At 50.0% G+C, this 16,301-nt stretch overlaps 1 long non-coding RNA gene across 2 annotated transcripts in view; it reads left to right on the top strand.

Moving 5' to 3' along the window:
• The first annotated feature begins 924 nt into the window (after positions 1-924).
• Positions 925-16,301, top strand: part of LOC128918032 (uncharacterized) — a 34,479-nt gene continuing 19,102 nt past the window's right edge. For both annotated transcript variants that reach the window (XR_008469437.1, XR_008469436.1), the window contains exon 1: positions 925-988. This is a non-coding gene — a long non-coding RNA (uncharacterized LOC128918032). The remainder of the gene's footprint in view (positions 989-16,301) is intronic.

Here is a 16,301-nt window from a genome sequence, read left to right as displayed (position 1 = left end):
GTACAGCAGGGGCCAAATTAAAATCTTTTGTGAGGAGAAGTCTGAATTTGATGCGAGGCAGCAGCAGATCCCCATTTTCGCCCCTGGCTCTGAGCTGCCTTTTTTTCCCTCCCCTGATTGAAGCTCGTAGCCTGTCTACGTGTGGGTAGGCTTTAGTCCCGAGCAGGCTTTTATTTCTTTGGGTAAAAGGCCAAAATTAATACCGTTTTGTAATAATTTACAGGGACCCGGGGAGGTCTGTCATGCCAAAGGCAACAGCGTTCACCCCCTAACCACCGCGAGTGAGATCCCGGCCCCGCCAATGGGAACGGCAGCAGTTCTGTAACTTTTATGGTGTTGGGCTTTCACCCTCCGCCTCCGTGGATGGAGCTCGGGCATCTGCATAGGAGCTGGTTCTGGGATTAGCACCAAAACTTTTGGGTCCTCCTCCCTGTACTAGTTAGGAAACTTTGATTTCGAAGTCCATCGGTGACTGTTCTTAGCAGCAAGGCTCAAACTTTTCTCGCTGGTTGGAACAGTAGTTAGGTCCTTCTTTGTTTCTTTGTTTTTTTTGTCTTTCTTCCCCGTTAGGAAAAAAAGCAACTGTATAAACTCTGCACAGTTAGAAATCTTCCCATGAGCAAAGCCCTGAAGCAGACTTTATGGTTTTGATCAGGAATAAATTGCATATAAAAAGGCTGGTAATCCAGAGATCTGGGTGATAATCCTAATTCTCTTGTAGGATTTCTGTGTGATATTTTAGATAAATCGCTTAATGACTCTCCGCCTCCCTTTCCCCGGCTGCGAAACTGCGATGAATAATACTCAGTCCATCCACGCAAGGCTGGCGAGGCTTAGCCGTGTAATATTTGCTAACGTGAAATGGTCCGTAAGTGCTCGAACAGCTTTGCCTATGTAAAGAGCTCTGGGCGAGGGATGCTGGTGAAGCAAGAGGTTAATATAGCGCTGTGCGGCTGCAGAGAGGAGGAGGACGGGGTTCAGCAGGCAGGTTGGGTCATTTTTGGGACTAGTTTGGATGGGCTTGTGTTTAGCTTTGTCTGGGGCCGGGGGGGGGGCTCTTCTTCCTCTCGTGCGGCGTAAGATCGGCGTTTGTGCTGCCTTTCTCCGCGGGGTAACGCTCAGAGGCGAGGTGACATTAGCAAAACCTGCGCCTGGTCCTGCCGCGCCGGCGGGGAGCTCGTGTCCATAGTCTCACTTTCACAGCGATGCTCAGTCCTTGCAAACAGAGCCGGGAATGCAATAACAGCAAAACATGCTCCTTTAACCTGCTCGGCACCAGCGTGTAAAATAATACCCCAGATAGGTACTCGGAATGCTTTTATAATTTATTCATTCAACAATTTCTTTTGATGTAGTTAATGTTGTATTTCCCTGGCCGGGGCTGGCACATGAAGCGTGAGAAATCCTTATGGACAGATTGCTTTGCCTTTCCGAAAACAAACTCGTGTTGTCTGCCGAGTGGCCTAAATGAGCCGAATCCTCTGGGACGTGGTGCTGGGCGGCGGGGGGATGCCCCAGCTGCCTGCCGGAGTGCGTTTAACCGGGGAAGGGGTAAAAGAGAGGCCAGCATCCAGGGGATCCTCATCAGTTTTATTCAGGCTGGTCAGCACCTGGAGCGTTTTCCTTCTCTCCTCCCGGGTTTTGAATTTATGTAAATATCAACAAATGAGGGGAGGAAAAAAAAAAAAACCAAAAAGGCATGATCGATGCACAAGTCTTCGCTAGGTTGTATCCGTGAAAACCTTCCTGTGTTCTTCCACCTATTTACCCCGCTAAGAGACGTCGCTTCCTTGCACAAAACTTCACTTCTGTCCTTCATCGCGGTTTGTGCCTGCGTTAGTCCTCCTGCAACAGCGAAGATGCAGCAACGGGTGGTTTCCTCCAGTTAAATCTGATGAACTAGACTTTCACGATTTGGGCCAAATCCTGAAAGTGCCAAGCTAGAGGAAACAAAAGGGATGAAAGTAAGTCAATGTTTTTGCTTTTCGAGGGAGATTTTTATTCTTTGACTTTTCATGGCCTGGAGATCTCAAATTCCCAATTCACCCCAGCCCACTGAAGAAACTCGAGGTGGTTTTAAACAGAGGGGTCCCTGAAGCTATATTTTACCCCCAGGCTGAGAACTCCGAGGGCAAGTGTTAATCTCAATCTGATTTCATGTGCAAAACAGCTGCTTGGATCTCTCGCCTTGCATCTGTCTCAGACGGGGCTGTTTTCTACCACTCTGTTTAGCGCAGCCAGAAAGTTAATTTAGTGCATATTGGGAAATTCCTCAAACGCCATGAGACTTAACACCATTTTTTTCCATCAAACCCTTGGAGTTTGTGTTGATATTTAGAGGTGTGAGACTGCAGCGCTGGGGAGTGGAATGTTTCACTAATTTATTGTAGGGAGCTGATCTGGGGTGTTATCTCCATAGACCGAGCTGTGATTGTTTCACTTATGGGCTAAGTGCAATATAACTCAAAGTCACAATGCATTCCCTGTAACGCGAAACCCATAATACTCTCCTGTGGCTGACACCTGAAGTAAAGTATGTGTCTGCCAGCCTCCTTGAATAATTTGCCAGTGTATTCTAATTGGGTTTATATAAGGCCCAAGTTTATTTATAGATGCGCTTTTAAGCGCGTTATCCAGTGGTGAGGGTGCGAGTTTGGGAATCGTGGCATGTGAGCTCCGGTGCGGACTTTGCTCCTGCCTCTGCCGGGATTTTGGGCGAGTCTTTGAGGGCAGAAGCGCCTGTGGGTCGAGCAGCCCAGCATTACCCAGCACGGTCCCCATCGCAGCGGGTGGGATATGCCAGCCGGTTTAAACGCGAGTAACATAATCAGAATTACGGAAACACCAACGTTCCTTCAAGTGCAAGGTCTGGGAAGTCTGGCGGTGGGAGAATCGCTCTCTTTGGCTCAGCAGAGGAAACGAGGGTCAAAAAGCACAGAGCTGTTGCTTTTTGGGTTCCCGGGGCTCCGTGCAGGGGAGGTTTCCAGGAGGAAAGCGGGAGAGCTCAGCGGAAGGGAGAGGACACAGGTGGCCCCCTGCGAAAGAACGGCTCGTCGGTCGGAAGGGATTAGAGTTGAGTTCAGCACAGTGCGGGGAGCTGCGCGCCATCTCAGTATCCCTGAGCGAGTATTTGAGGGAGACGTCACGCGAGCTCAGGTTATCTCCTGCCAGCCCCGGGGCTCCCCATCACACCCAGTTTTGGGGCACAGGCTGGGTCTGCATCAGAAAGCGCCACAGAAAATGCGCAAGTGGAGCGACAGCCCGTAACGGGGCTTCGGAGCTCGGTGCACATCGGTGTCTCCGTTATGGCTAACCCATACAAAAAAATACGGCTAGTGCAGAAATGGAGAAAACTGGGTAGGAGGTAGCCCAGGGGAGACGGCAGATGGGAAAGCAGCAGGAAAAGGGGCAGCCTTCGAGCGTTCAGATGTGCTCGGTGTGGGCACATCTGCCGGGCAGGGTCCAGAGTCTGGTACTTAGCGCAGCTTTGGCTCCTCTCCAGCGGGTTTGCAGGTGATTGAGAAATGTTCCTGTGATAAATGGTCACGTCAAGGCCCTAAACAGTAAAGTACTGGGTGGCTGGCGGAGGGCAGGGAAGGGCTAAGGGGTTATGTCCACCCTCCCACCTTGCTGCTGGCCCAGTCAGCAGCTGCGCGGTGCCCCGATAGCACCCGTCTCATTGAACCCCTCCAACCGCCGTGGGCTGGAAGAAGGTCAAGTTTTGACCTCGAGGTTGTTAACTAGGATATCTCCTGCCAGCGGATGAGCTGCAGCATAACGACACGTACACATGGGTTGTGTTTTCTCCCTTCTTCTTCCCTTGTCATAGGATGGCTTTGCTTTTTTTTTTTTTTTTTAAATAAAAAAAACCCCAAACCAACAACAAACCCTGACTTGTTTCCTCATTGGCCCCCCAGGGCAGCATGGAGCAGGTGTAATGCACCCAAAGGTGGGTGGGCTTGGGTGTTCCGGGGGTGTGATTGCTCCTTGCCCTACACTGCAATATCTCAGACCCCTTTGTCTTGGGACCCGAAAGCTGTTTGAGGGCTCGGTCCCACTGAAACTCTGCTCCGAGGATGGCTGAGAGCAAGGCAGACAAGATGTGGGGACACGAAAGGGAGCCTCAAGATGGCACATAAACCAGATCTTATTTAAAAAGAAGAAAAAAAAAAAAAAAGCTCGATCCCGCTTCCTGCTTTTTATGGGAATGGAGGAGGTTATTCAGTAACCTGCGTGTTCACAAAGGCACTTTTGTTCCTAATAGGCCCTGAAATGTTACGACCTAATGTGTAACTTCATCGTTTACCCGTGTAGCAGCATCGAGGTTACTGTGTAAGGACACGAAATAGCTGCTTCTTAATGACGCTGCAAACCAGCGGCCCCGGCACCTGCGGCGGGGAGGAGCCGACGTGCCAACCTGAGCGTGGAAGCGGTGGCTCCGCCGAGCTCGGGGCAGGGCGGAATCGAGCGTCGTGCTTGTCGTCGGGGAGGGCTGGCTCGGGAAAAACATCCTCTTGCGCGGTGGGCTGGGACGGAAGGGTTCAGCACCCAAAAAGCTGTGATGAAGCCGCCTGAAGGCGCCTGGGAGGTGCTGGAATTGGACTGTCCCCGCAGCCGGAGGTGTTGGCCTCTTCAGAAAAATGCAGGCTCCTTAAAGTGCTTTATATTTTTTAAGGTGCTTTCTATTTTTTTTTTTTTTTTTAAGGTGCTTTGTATTTTTTAAGCAGTCGGCTTTAAGCAAAGGAGAGGCATCCCTGTTAGAGAAAGGCTTCCTCTACACTGTAGGGGAAACACGATGGGCAAAATAAACCCGTCCGTGGGAAAAGACGCAAGCAAAACTAATGCTTTGTCTCCTTCCCCAGCCAGCCTCCGGCAGCATCGCTTGAGCCCTCCTTATTACCTGAAGTTGTGAGTGTCGCTGATACTGAGATACTGTTTGCTTTTCTAATCCCAGCAGGAGATTAGTTTGAAGCAGGAGGACCGGGAGCCTCCATAATACTAGACCGAGGCAGCGAAACTGCAGCTGATGCTGTTATTCAACTCGGTAACCGAGTCTTTGAGGAATTATTCTGCATTATTTGCTTCTCTTGTATCGCATGGCGGGAAGCGCCACAGGATAATTACTCACATTAGAAATGCTTCCTTTGGTCTGTTTTGAACATTTCGCGTTTCATCTTCCCGGGTGCTCTGTGTCGGAGGAGCGTCCCGTGGACTGCAGGGCTCTTGCGGGGTGTTAGCAGGGAGGGGTGTCCCGGAAAGAGCCGAGATAGCCCCAAAATGCTGGTGACAACAGGGCAAAGACCACTAAAGATGGACACAAGATGACGCCGTCTGGTCTATTGCAGGGTTTTGTGCTTCCTCATATTTTACGGAAAATGTTTAATAGTGGCCGGACTCTTGGTGGAAAATTTATTTTCTTAAAGAAGGTGAATTAGGATATAAATGAAACAGGGACAGGGCAGGGCACAAAACTGCGGGGGAAAAAAATAATTTGGGGGGCATTGTTTTCTTTCTTTTCCCGGACATACTTTCAATGCTTTTTATGATTTTTATTTTACCAAATCCGAGTTTAGAGGAACCGCGTATTCTCTTAGCTCATTTCCAGTCCTGCCCATCCAAAGGGGGCCGCGCGGGCCGGCCTGGCCTGGCGACGGGTGGTCACGTAGCGCCCGTCCAGTGCCCTGGGTGTCTGGAGACCTTGTGTTAATTCAACATGAGTTTGCTCATCCCTAAGGCAAATTGCCGAATAACAGCAAGCGGCGATTTAACCCCAAGTGCAAACTCCAGCAAATGGGATGAGGTGAAACATCCCCTTTTTGGCAGCAGCAGCAGTTTTCCAGCCGCGTGTTTCATGGGTTTGTTTCACACGGACGCTGCTGACCTTGTTTACTTTTCCCTTTATCTGCCCGGCCTTTCCGCAAATATTCTTGCGTTTGTCAGAACAGGCCAATTAAGTGGCCCAAGCCCTTAATGAAAACCTTGACTTTTCTTTAACCTTCCTGGGGAATTGCTCGTTAGCGGGAAACGGTGCCGCTGGCTTGTACAGGCAGGCAGAAACTCCCCCAAAACCACGGTCGGGTGGGACGGTCCAAGCAGTGGGAATCACACTTGTCCCTTTCTTACGGAGGCTGATACCTCAGAAATGGCAAAAATAGACCTTTGGCGCCCTGCAAATGATGTACACCTGTGAGATCTTTCTAAAGAAATAGCTTAAAATAAGTCCTTTGCTGAGCAATGGCATCCCTGGGTTTCAGTCCTTTAGCAATAAAGGGATCTCAGTGATGCACAGGGAAAGGGGGGAAAAAACCCCTTTTGCTTCTCCCCCTTCCTCCCGCTCTGCACCTCAGTGCGAAAACGGGTTGTTTCGTCCTGTGCCACCTGTGAAATGATAAGAAAAGCCTTTTTTTTTTTCTGCTGCCCAATTTTAGGCTTGGAGTGCTTTGAACATGAGTTTCCTTTACTCTCCGCATCCCCAGTTGCTTTAATTCCTCACACGGGCAGAGGGCTCGCGCTCTCTCTCTCCCCCCCTCCCAGTGGCGCTATCACCAAAATCACCAGATTTCAGCTATTTCTAGCCCCACCCCAACAAAAGGCATGAGGAGCAATGGCAAAACTCAGCCCCCACGCGGCAGGTCTTGCCATGCTGCGTTGTGTTGGTGGCACCCGTGGCACCGGGGGGCAATGAGGCACGGCTACCGCTCTGAGATAACGCGTGGTCCAGCCAGCTGGTTTTTTTTAGGAAAAAGTGGTATCCAAGCACACGCGCGCCCACTCCGGTGCCTTTCTGTGCTCTTACCCTCAGCGTCCTTCGCACGTTCCCTCTGCCGTGAGGTCCAGCCCTGTGTAATACCTGGAATACGCTGACTCTTTAGGCCTGTCTTTAGCAGACTTGGATTCTGCCGATATTTACGTGTGTGTGGATGCGCCTGCGCCCAGCGCCGAGCCTGCGCCTGGCTGACGCCGCCACCAGGATCTCCGGCTCTAAGATCGTAACTCCTCCTTGGCACCTACGGGAAAGCTGGAGAGGGACTTTCTATAAGGGCATGAAGTGAGAGGATGAGGTGTAATGGCTTCAAATTGGAAGAGGGGAGATTTAGATGAGATATTGGAAAGAAATTTATCACTGTGAGGGTGGTGAGCCCCTGGCCCAGGTTGCCCAGAGAAGCTGTGACTGCCCCATCCCTGGAGGGGTTCAAGGCCAGGCTGGACGGGGCTTGGAGCAACCTGGGCTGGTGGGAGGTGTCCCTGCCCAGGGCAGGGGGTGGCACTGGGTGGGCTTTAAGGTCCCTTCCAACCCGAACCATTCCATGATTCTTTTTGGTACCCGGGTTTGTGTAACACTTGCCACTCGCAGCCCCTGAGTTTGATTGTCATTGCATTATTTACCAAAAAAAGTAATTACAACCCACACACACACATATCTCACTAGAGTCTAAGTGTCTGCGTGAGGATCCTGGAAGCGCTTCTGACTAAGTACTGTTTGTAGTGCTGAGTTTTTAAAACGAAGCTTTTTTTTAAAAAAAAAAAAAAAAAGTTCATTAATACTTGAGAAAATATTTCTCATCTTCCAAATTGTTTTGATATCGTTCGAAAACAAATGGGTTTGCAAACCGATGGAAGACAAGCCTTGGAATAATTAGAATAAATGGAACTGAAGCACACAGCTTCATAAGGCTTTTTCTTTTCTTTTTCTCCTTCCTTTCTCTCCTTATGCTCTACACAGCAATTGTTCCAGTGGGAAACAGGTGGAAGAAAAATTGAATTTTCTCTGCATTCATTTCTAATTATTGCTTTTTATCTCTAATGGGCGTGGAACACTTAATCTTTGAACTAGAGTGTCAAAATATATTTGTAAGATAGAACAAATTAAAATAATCCCTCCCCTTTTTTTTCTTCCAGCATCGTAATTGCTCTGTTTTATTTTTATATCACGAGCAGATTAACATTTAACCTCTTGTGTTGCATTCACATCCCAAATGACCGTGCGCTGGGTAGGAGGAGGGGATGAAGCAGTGGAAGGTGTGTTGCGTTTCTGAGTTTGGTGACTCTCTCCGGTACCTGCAAGAGATGACGAATGAGTGGTGTGGGCCGGGTTGACCGTACTGACGTTTGCTGGGTGCTCCGCTCACATAGCGCCGCCGCCTTACGTGGCGTCAAACAAAAAACCGATGTCACCGGGGGGGGGATTTTGTTAACAGACAAACTGCAAACTTGAAACACCGCCAGAATTGGCCCAAACTCTGTTACTGAGGTGCAGGGTGCTGCTAATAACTGGAGACGGACCCAAAAAATGTACATGTTAACCTTTACCGTCTGATTTATTGGCATTCACGTCTGGGATCTCAGTTCAAATCTTACATGGTAAGAAGCCAAAGTCAAATCTAGGTGTGGTCTCGAGTTGGACCTTGTTTAGATCAAATTCAGAGACAGGTGCCTGGACCATGGGACAGTGTTTAAGCACAGTTACAAGCAAAAAGTGGAGGTTTAAGAAGTTTGCTTGTAAGACTGATACAGTCTTGGCCTGACCGTGCCCTTCCCAAGAGCCCAGTGGCCCAGGCAGGACACGGCTTTGGAAATTAAAATATTTTTTCATGCGAGGTGGGGGCTGTGTTGAGGGACAGTAGATCTCCTTTGAGCTTGGTTTTCTGGATGTAGATCCAAAGAGCCTCCTTTTCCATTTCTCTTTCCTAGAACCTTTTTGGGTTTTCTTGATTTAATTTCTGGGGCTCTGACCTGCTGCTTTCAGGCTGCGTTTGGGATGTCTCCTAGGTGTTTCTCTGAGAAGATTGGCTTTTTATTTCCTGTTCCAGCCCCAAAGGGAGCATTTGGTCAAAGGGCCCAAGAAGTGTCCACCCTCTGTTACTGCTGCCCTCCAAGGCCCCTCAGTAACCACTGCCAGAGAAAGCTGGCCCCCAAGGCTTGAATTACAGTGAAGCCATGGATAGAAAATACACCATGAAATTTTATGGCTCCTGCAAAGGGGCTGCCATCTGCTTTTTCTTTTTTCCCCTTTCTTTTTTTTTTTTTTTTTTTTTTTATAGCCATTCCACAGTCTATTAAACCATTACTGTCTGCTCCCCCACTTCCCGCCAAGGTCTGTGTCCATTTCAAAATACAACACTTTGGGTTTCAAAGCAGCCCTTGGGAATTCCCCAGACCATTCATGCCCACAGACCTTTAGCGATCCTATTTTCTTATTTTTTTTTCGTTGAAATCTATTTGCTCACATACGTGGGGACACGTCGCTCTCAGCCCCCTTGGCCCCTCCCCTCTGCTTGCAGTTTCTTCATGGAAAAAATGAAAAATGTTGCTGAGATGAGTCTAAGCAAGGATCACTGCGTCTGATTGTGCCTTGCTGGTCCTTCATGGAGAGACAGTCTGAAGTTGCAGCCTGAACGATGCTCGTCGCTGCTATGGGAGGCGAAGGCTGCGGGCACTGGGCTGCTTTGCAAAATAACCTGCAAGGTTAAGAGCTCTTTCCACCCGAAGACTTTGCTGGCCCCAAACATCAAGCGCGAGCCCTGCGTCCTCTGTCTCCTCTTGCTTTCCCGTGCTGCTGCTGTTGTATCCCCTCGCTGTCGTCGTATAAAAAGGGAACTGGATTCCACTTGTTTCTGGAAATTGCTTTTGCACATGTTGCGAGGCTTGCCATTTCTTGTGACGGGAGGGGTTTTTCCTTTCCTTTAAACATTTGGGTAGGTTTCATATCTCCCTTCCCCCCAGTTTTTTGTTGTTTTTTTTTCTTGCTGGAAGGTGGAACAAAACCCCTTCAGCTGTGGCAGGTGGGCCCGCCAGCCACGAACGCGCAGAGACCGCCGGGTGCCCAGCATCGCTCTGCAGGGACCGTGTGGGGCCGCATCCTGCCGCAAGGCGACGCCGAGAGTTCCCTCCTTAAACCGATCCATCTCGAAACCAAAACAGCTTTCCACAGTGAATGCGTCTCTGCGACTTATGGATCTATTGCAAGGGGATTGCGGGTGCCAGGGCGTGTGAGTTTTCGCCTTTGATTACAAAATAGCTCTCCTGTGGTCACTGACCAGCTGGTAAAAAGCAGGAATTTTTCTCAAGGTGATTTTTCACCCCACCCCTGTCTCCCTTTCCTGCTAGTCCCGCGTTGCACAATGAGCCGTAGGTGTCCGGCCAACCTGGAATGGCCCAGGGCAGCACCGATGCCGTGGCTACAACACGAGTAACGTTGCTGACTGCTCTGTAACGCGGCGCGGATGGCTCAGGGAATTACGCGTCGCGGTTGTTTCGAGGTGCTGCACGATGGTTTAGGGCCACCCGCGGCATCTCGGGGAGGAGGAGAGTTTCGGCGCTTAGCCAGCCAAATTGAAATGCTGCGAGCGTTTAATCTCCAAGCCCTGCACACAGGGCTCTGTACGAGCGTCTTCTTGCAAAACCCGCTTCCTCCGAGGCTCCTCCTTTCCATCCGCAATTCTTCTCCGAAAGCCTTTTTGCAGCACAGATCCCACGCCTAGGGTCCGGAGAGCTGAGTAACCACTAGAGGGAGATGATAATGGCTCTTAATATTTGTAATTCTCATGTTATCTGTTAACAAATAACAATTAGCCTTTGCTGAAACAAGGCTAAAGTGGCTCTCCGGAACCTTGCCGTACCTGGAGAGAGAAGCTGAGCCATGACTGCTGGGTCCTTGTTTTGGGGAGCGTCTTGGGGTTTTTATTAATAAAAATCACGTGGCCTCACTTATAGCACTCCGTGCTTGAACCCCAAATGCAAAACTTGTTTGATGCCTCTATTTAGACTAAATGGGAGTTTTCCATCTTGTCTTCTGAAAAGTTATAGGATAGATGGGACTAATTCGCTCTTCTTCAGCTTTTCCACCTGGGACAAAACCAGTTGTGGGGGCTTCTATAGTCACAGGCAGAGTACAAGGGTGTCTATGTTTCCTCATCCCTGATTCAAGCCAGAACTCAGGGTTTATCTTTAAGGTAAAGCCTAGTCTGTGATGCCAGTGGTTAACTGGTAATTTGAAAAGTTAAACTGGAATGGTGAACACTTCCCACCCCAAAATGTGGATCCTGCTTGGTAGTACACGGAAAACGCACACAAAATTGGTTTGAAATAAGTCCATATGATTAAATGAAGAAAATAATTGTTTCCAGCGTGTTGCGCTCAAAGGTATTTTTTCTTTTCTTTCCTTTTTTTCCATCTTTCTCCTGTGATTAAAAAAAAAAGGGAAGGGATGAAAAGCTCAGAGCAACTGAATGTGTGTGCGTGTGAGGGAGGGATTGCTGAAAACTGAGACGCAGTTTCTTAGTTTGAAACAATGTGAGAATTTTCATTACTTGAATTGAAAAAAAAAAAAACAAATTGAACAAAAAACCAAAAAAAAACCCCAAAAAACCAAACCCAAACCCTGAGCAAACTGAAACCTCATGTGCGAACTGTCAGATTCTTTCAGAAGCTGTTTTTCACTTGAAAGCACTTGCTCAGAGAAAGCATTTTGCCCGGCCTTATTACGAACACAAAAGCTGCACCTAATTGGTTTATATGTTGACAGGCATCTTATTACCCAGAATAACAGTGCGTGCGCACCCCACCCTCGGCCGCGCGGGGACGGCCCCGGCCACCGTGCAGGAGGGAACCAATGGCCCCCGTCACCCACCAGCCGCGGGGATTCGCCGCTGGGAGAGGTGGCAGCAGCTTTGGTGGCTTCATTTCTCTTTTTTTTTTTTTCCATCGCAAATCGGCTGCTTGCAAACGTAACCTGGGTGCTGGGAAGTGCGACGTTCGTCTGGTGTGACGGTGGTTCGTGCCTGCGTCTTCAGGGATCGCGGCCCGGCTGGGACACCAGGTGTCCTGCTGGACACCGGACCTGTTAAACGGGGCAGGTTTGGGGCTGAACTGAGCCAAACTGGGGTTTGTTTTAGGAGCCCATCCTGGAGCTGTGGTCTGGAGGTGTGTAGAGCCCGGAGGCACCACGCTGCCCTCATGCTCCTGGCTTCCTCTCTCCTTAGGTGGTCACAGTTGACACCTTGGATACTTCAATCCTCACTACAGATGGCATGTAATTGTGTTGACTGAGGGGAGCGTCTTTTTGCGCCGGCTGAGGTTTTACCTGGGGATCTCAGGAGACACCAAAGGAAGGTTTCTTGCTCACCAAGCACCGGCATGTAGCTCACGCACTTAATTAAACATTAAGGGGGATTTCCAGAAGTGCCCGCGTAAGGAAGGCAGCTGAGATCTCAACAGCTTTGGTGTTTTCAAAAGCCTCTTGGCACCTCTCTGAATCCCTGCTCTCTGCTGGGGTCTGGCAACCCCCACTTGGTGGCAACCTGGTGGCCCAGTGCAACCTCCAGCTCAGAGTAAATTAGAGCTGGTGTAAACCCACGACAGAAATCACATGAGGGCTGGCTCGTGAGCACCAGGGCTCTTCTGCAAGGCCTTCAAAGGACTTGCTCCCTGGAGGGTTTTGCTGGCCACGCGAGCCTCCTCTGCCAGCTCCGTGCCTTTCCAGCTGGTGCAGAATTGCTGCCTCCTGGTTCACCTCGTGTCCCCCCCCCAGCTCCAAATGATGAACACCTTGGGGGGAAATGGAGGGCTACATGGTAGTTAACAGCATCAACAGCCCATTGAGTGGCTGAGAGGTGGATGACAAATGTGTTTGTGCCAAATGTTATTGCCATTGCACAGTTCTCCTCCTTGGGCCCTATTTCCAGAATCCCAAGAGCTGCTGCGGATTTAACGTACACGGGAAATCTGAAAAACCAGAGACCAACGTAGAGTCAGTTGCGGGAGTTACAGATAAACTCGGGGCCTTCTTTGCCCTGGAGATTTGCTCCAACCTTGACTCCTGGCACGTGAAAGCCTCAGGGGTAGGAAAGGAAAAGTAAAGGTTACACCAATCAAGCTTGCCCTTGCTAGAAGCTGTAGTGTAAACTATGCGTTCGGGTTAATATCAAAGTGATGCAAAAAGGAATTCGGAGTCTGTTCATTAGCCAGAGGGATTGGGCATTTTTAATTAAAACCTGGTATCTGATTTTTCACTGTGAGGGCGGTGAGCCCCTGGCCCAGGTTGCCCAGAGAAGCTGTGGCTGCCCCATCCCTGGAGGGGTTCAAGGCCAGGTTGGCCGGGGCTTGGAGCAACCTGGGCTGGTGGGAGGTGTCCCTGCCCAGGGCAGGGGGTGGCACTGGGTGGCCTTTAAGGTCCCTTCCAACCCGAACCATTCTATGATTCTATGGTATGAGACAAAGCCTTTGATGTTTCTTTGGTGGAGAAAAATGCCTGGCATTGATGGTGAGCCGTGGCAGCAGGGCGTCTCGGTGAGTTAACGAACCGGCTGTGCCTGCGCTGCCCGTGGGAATGGCCACCAAACCTGCACGGCTGGGACAAAGCCAAGTGACTTTTTTGGCTGAGCCCCCCGCCCTGCTCGCAGGGCCGGAGCTCAAGGGTGGGCTGAGCTGGTCCCCCATGTGGGTGGGTTTCCCTGCCGGGGGAGCTGGAGGCTGGTTCTCTTCAGACAAGGCTCAGCAGGTCTGAGTTTCCATCAGGGCACAGATAAAGCCGTGACGCAGAGCCCTGCTCCGGCCCCTCCTTCGGCTCCTCGGCTCTCTGAAGTCGGCAGATGCAGAGCTCTCTCCTCTGCACCTCGCATCTGCCCACGTTGCTGTTTCCACGGCTGGGTTGCATGTTACTAACATCTGTCAACCCCGGTTAGTCTTTAATTGCTCTTGGGGCTCTGCGTCGGAAGGAAAAACACGGCGAAATGGCATGTGAAGTGACTGCGGGGCTGAGCAGGGGAGTCGACTCACTCCAAGATAAAGGAGCTGAGCTTTGCGGCTGGGAGGAACGCTCCAACTCCTTCTCTCTTATAGAGAATTTAGCAGGTAGTAGGTTCTTAGGTTATATTCCTTCTTGGTCATCTTGCTCCTTTGGCCCGGATGCCCGGGGTGGTCCCCCCTGCACAGACTGGGAATGTTACAGGGCAAAGCCAAATCCCTTGTTTAGGCACTGGTTTTTCTTTTTTTTTTTTTTTTTTTTTCTTTTCTTTTAAACCGAAGCATCTGTCTCTTTTCGTGATGTCCTGCCCCGTTAATACCATCCAGAACTGACACTGAAAATCTGCAGCCCCACCAGGCACTAAGGAACAAACGGGTTGTGTGAGAAGAGGGACTGAAGCCACCAAAGGATTGTCACGTTCCCCCGAGAGCTCGGGCAAAACGCGGGGCTTTCTAGCAAAGCTGGGGGGTGCTGGGAAAGGCTCCTGCTTTGCGAAAGAAAACTTGCCCCATCTCCTAATGTGGGAGAGGGAAATGTCTCCTAGGGCGGTGAGGAATGACTTTCTGAAAGCAAAAAATAAAGAAAACAAAAAAAAGGGATTTATTTAGAAAGGGCTGGAAAACGTCACAAGACATAACAGTATTTACAGCCGGGAAGTTCTCAGCTTCCCAAGACCAGGGACTGGAGGCAGATGAATTGAGATGCTCTGTGCGTGGCCGTCTTTGCTGTGTTTGTAAATGAGAGGAATCGGCAGAGAATCTTACCTGGAAGCGTGCGCTGGCACGGCCTGAAGCCCCCGATGCGAAATTCAGATGAGCAGCGGAAGGGGCTGTCGAAACACGTAGGTGTTTCTGCATCTTGGTGAAGACTGACATTGTCCAGCTCCAAAGCCAAAACCCATCCAGGGGAGCCGTGAACCTACGACCGCCTGGACTTTCTGCAACGTGGAGACTCTTTTTGTGCAAAAAACATGCCTTTTGTTTGTAAAATATATATATATATACACACATATGCTGGCATATGCTCCGCTGCGCAATGAAGATGTGTTGTGCTACTTACGTCTATTATCCTTTAAGCCCCCGAGCGTGGCCACTGCCAGTCACACATCTCTCCGAGCAGGAGCGAACACGGGCTGGCAGAGCACTTACAATTTAATAAAGCGATGCGTTTTTCGCACCGGGCTCACACGCGCTTGTCAGCCTTTCCGCAGCGCTGGAGCGCGCGCGCCTGGTGCTGCGAATGCCATGTGGCGTTCCCAAGGCTGTGGCATCTTTTCAAATCAGTCAAACGTGGCCTTGATATAATAGCCAGCAGCGACGCTTGCCAAGGATTTTGCTGCTGAAGGGGTTTCAGTAGGAAAAAAAAAACACAAAAAAACCCCCCAAAACCCCACGCTTCCCACAAAACCAGAACTTTGATTAAAAAACAAATTCCCGCCGGGAAGAACATACCGGCGTCTTTCACTCAGGGTTTAGGGAAACGTTTCGTTTCTCAAGTGGAATGGCGACACTTTGGTTCAAGGGTAGCCCACGTTTACCGCCTGCGAGCTGCCCCCTGACCTGAAATACGTCCCTGAGGCCGTGCCTTGGCTGCGCTGCCGAGAGAGCGGCCGGGGCACGGCCCGGGCAGGACACCCGGCTCGAGGAGGACGCGAAACAGGAGGCACCATCACCTGTATGAGCGCAATTCCAGGCCGAACTGGACCGAAACAGGCAGCGAAATGGAAATTCGGATTTTTTGAGCAGGCTCCGGGGTCAGCAAAGCCTCAAACACATTTGCAGCAGAGTAATAATTTCAGACTCCCAGGCGGAGAAGCTGGTGTTGAATTAGAATTATTTGCTCGCAGAGGTGGGTGCGTGTGTGTGCGGGCATGAGTTTATGGTGGTAAAGAGAGCCCTTAACGCCGCAGGAGAGCTACGCTACAAGGGCCTTGCAGTCTCTGGTAGGATTTCTCACCTAACGCTAACCTCTAGGACTGAAACAAGAGGATGTTTTCCTTCAGGCTGCTAAGGGGAACGCTACCCTGGAAAATTTTTAATTTTAGGTGTTGAAATTCAGCTATTTCCTGCGCGATACATTTGTGTGACACACACATGACATAATTGAAACTTCTGGAAACTCTTATAAAATTAACCCCCCCCCCCCCACCCCGATGTCAAGCAAATTGGAAAGCTGTTTGGAAAGCGGTTTTAAATAGCGTGTGGGATGTGAGAATAATGTATGCGCGTATAAAATCCTTGTCGGGGAAGCCGAGGGGTTAGGTGTTCCTTGGCTCAGCTGTTTCTTGCTATGGTCAAATACTGCTTTACACCAAGGCCCTATTTGTGCGGCTCAGACCTTGCCTATAAATCAGCAATAAAACAAGGCCTTTGCTGCAAACGAGCGTTTCTTCTTTGCTCGTTCCTGCTGACGAAATATTCGCTGCGATTCTTGCCTGACTGTGCTCTCCAATTAGCCTGCTAATTAGAGCCCCGGTATCTGTTTAGATTATTAATGGAGCCAAAAGACTTTTTAAAGGAACATTAGATATAGCTGAAAAGATAGCTCTGAGGGGGAT

The sequence above is a fragment of the Rissa tridactyla genome, chromosome 15 (assembly GCF_028500815.1).
Source record: "Rissa tridactyla isolate bRisTri1 chromosome 15, bRisTri1.patW.cur.20221130, whole genome shotgun sequence".
In the NCBI taxonomy this organism is placed as follows: Eukaryota; Metazoa; Chordata; class Aves; order Charadriiformes; family Laridae; genus Rissa; species Rissa tridactyla.
The sequence above is the reverse complement of the archived record's forward strand: the minus strand, read 5'-3'. Positions and strand labels throughout refer to the sequence as shown.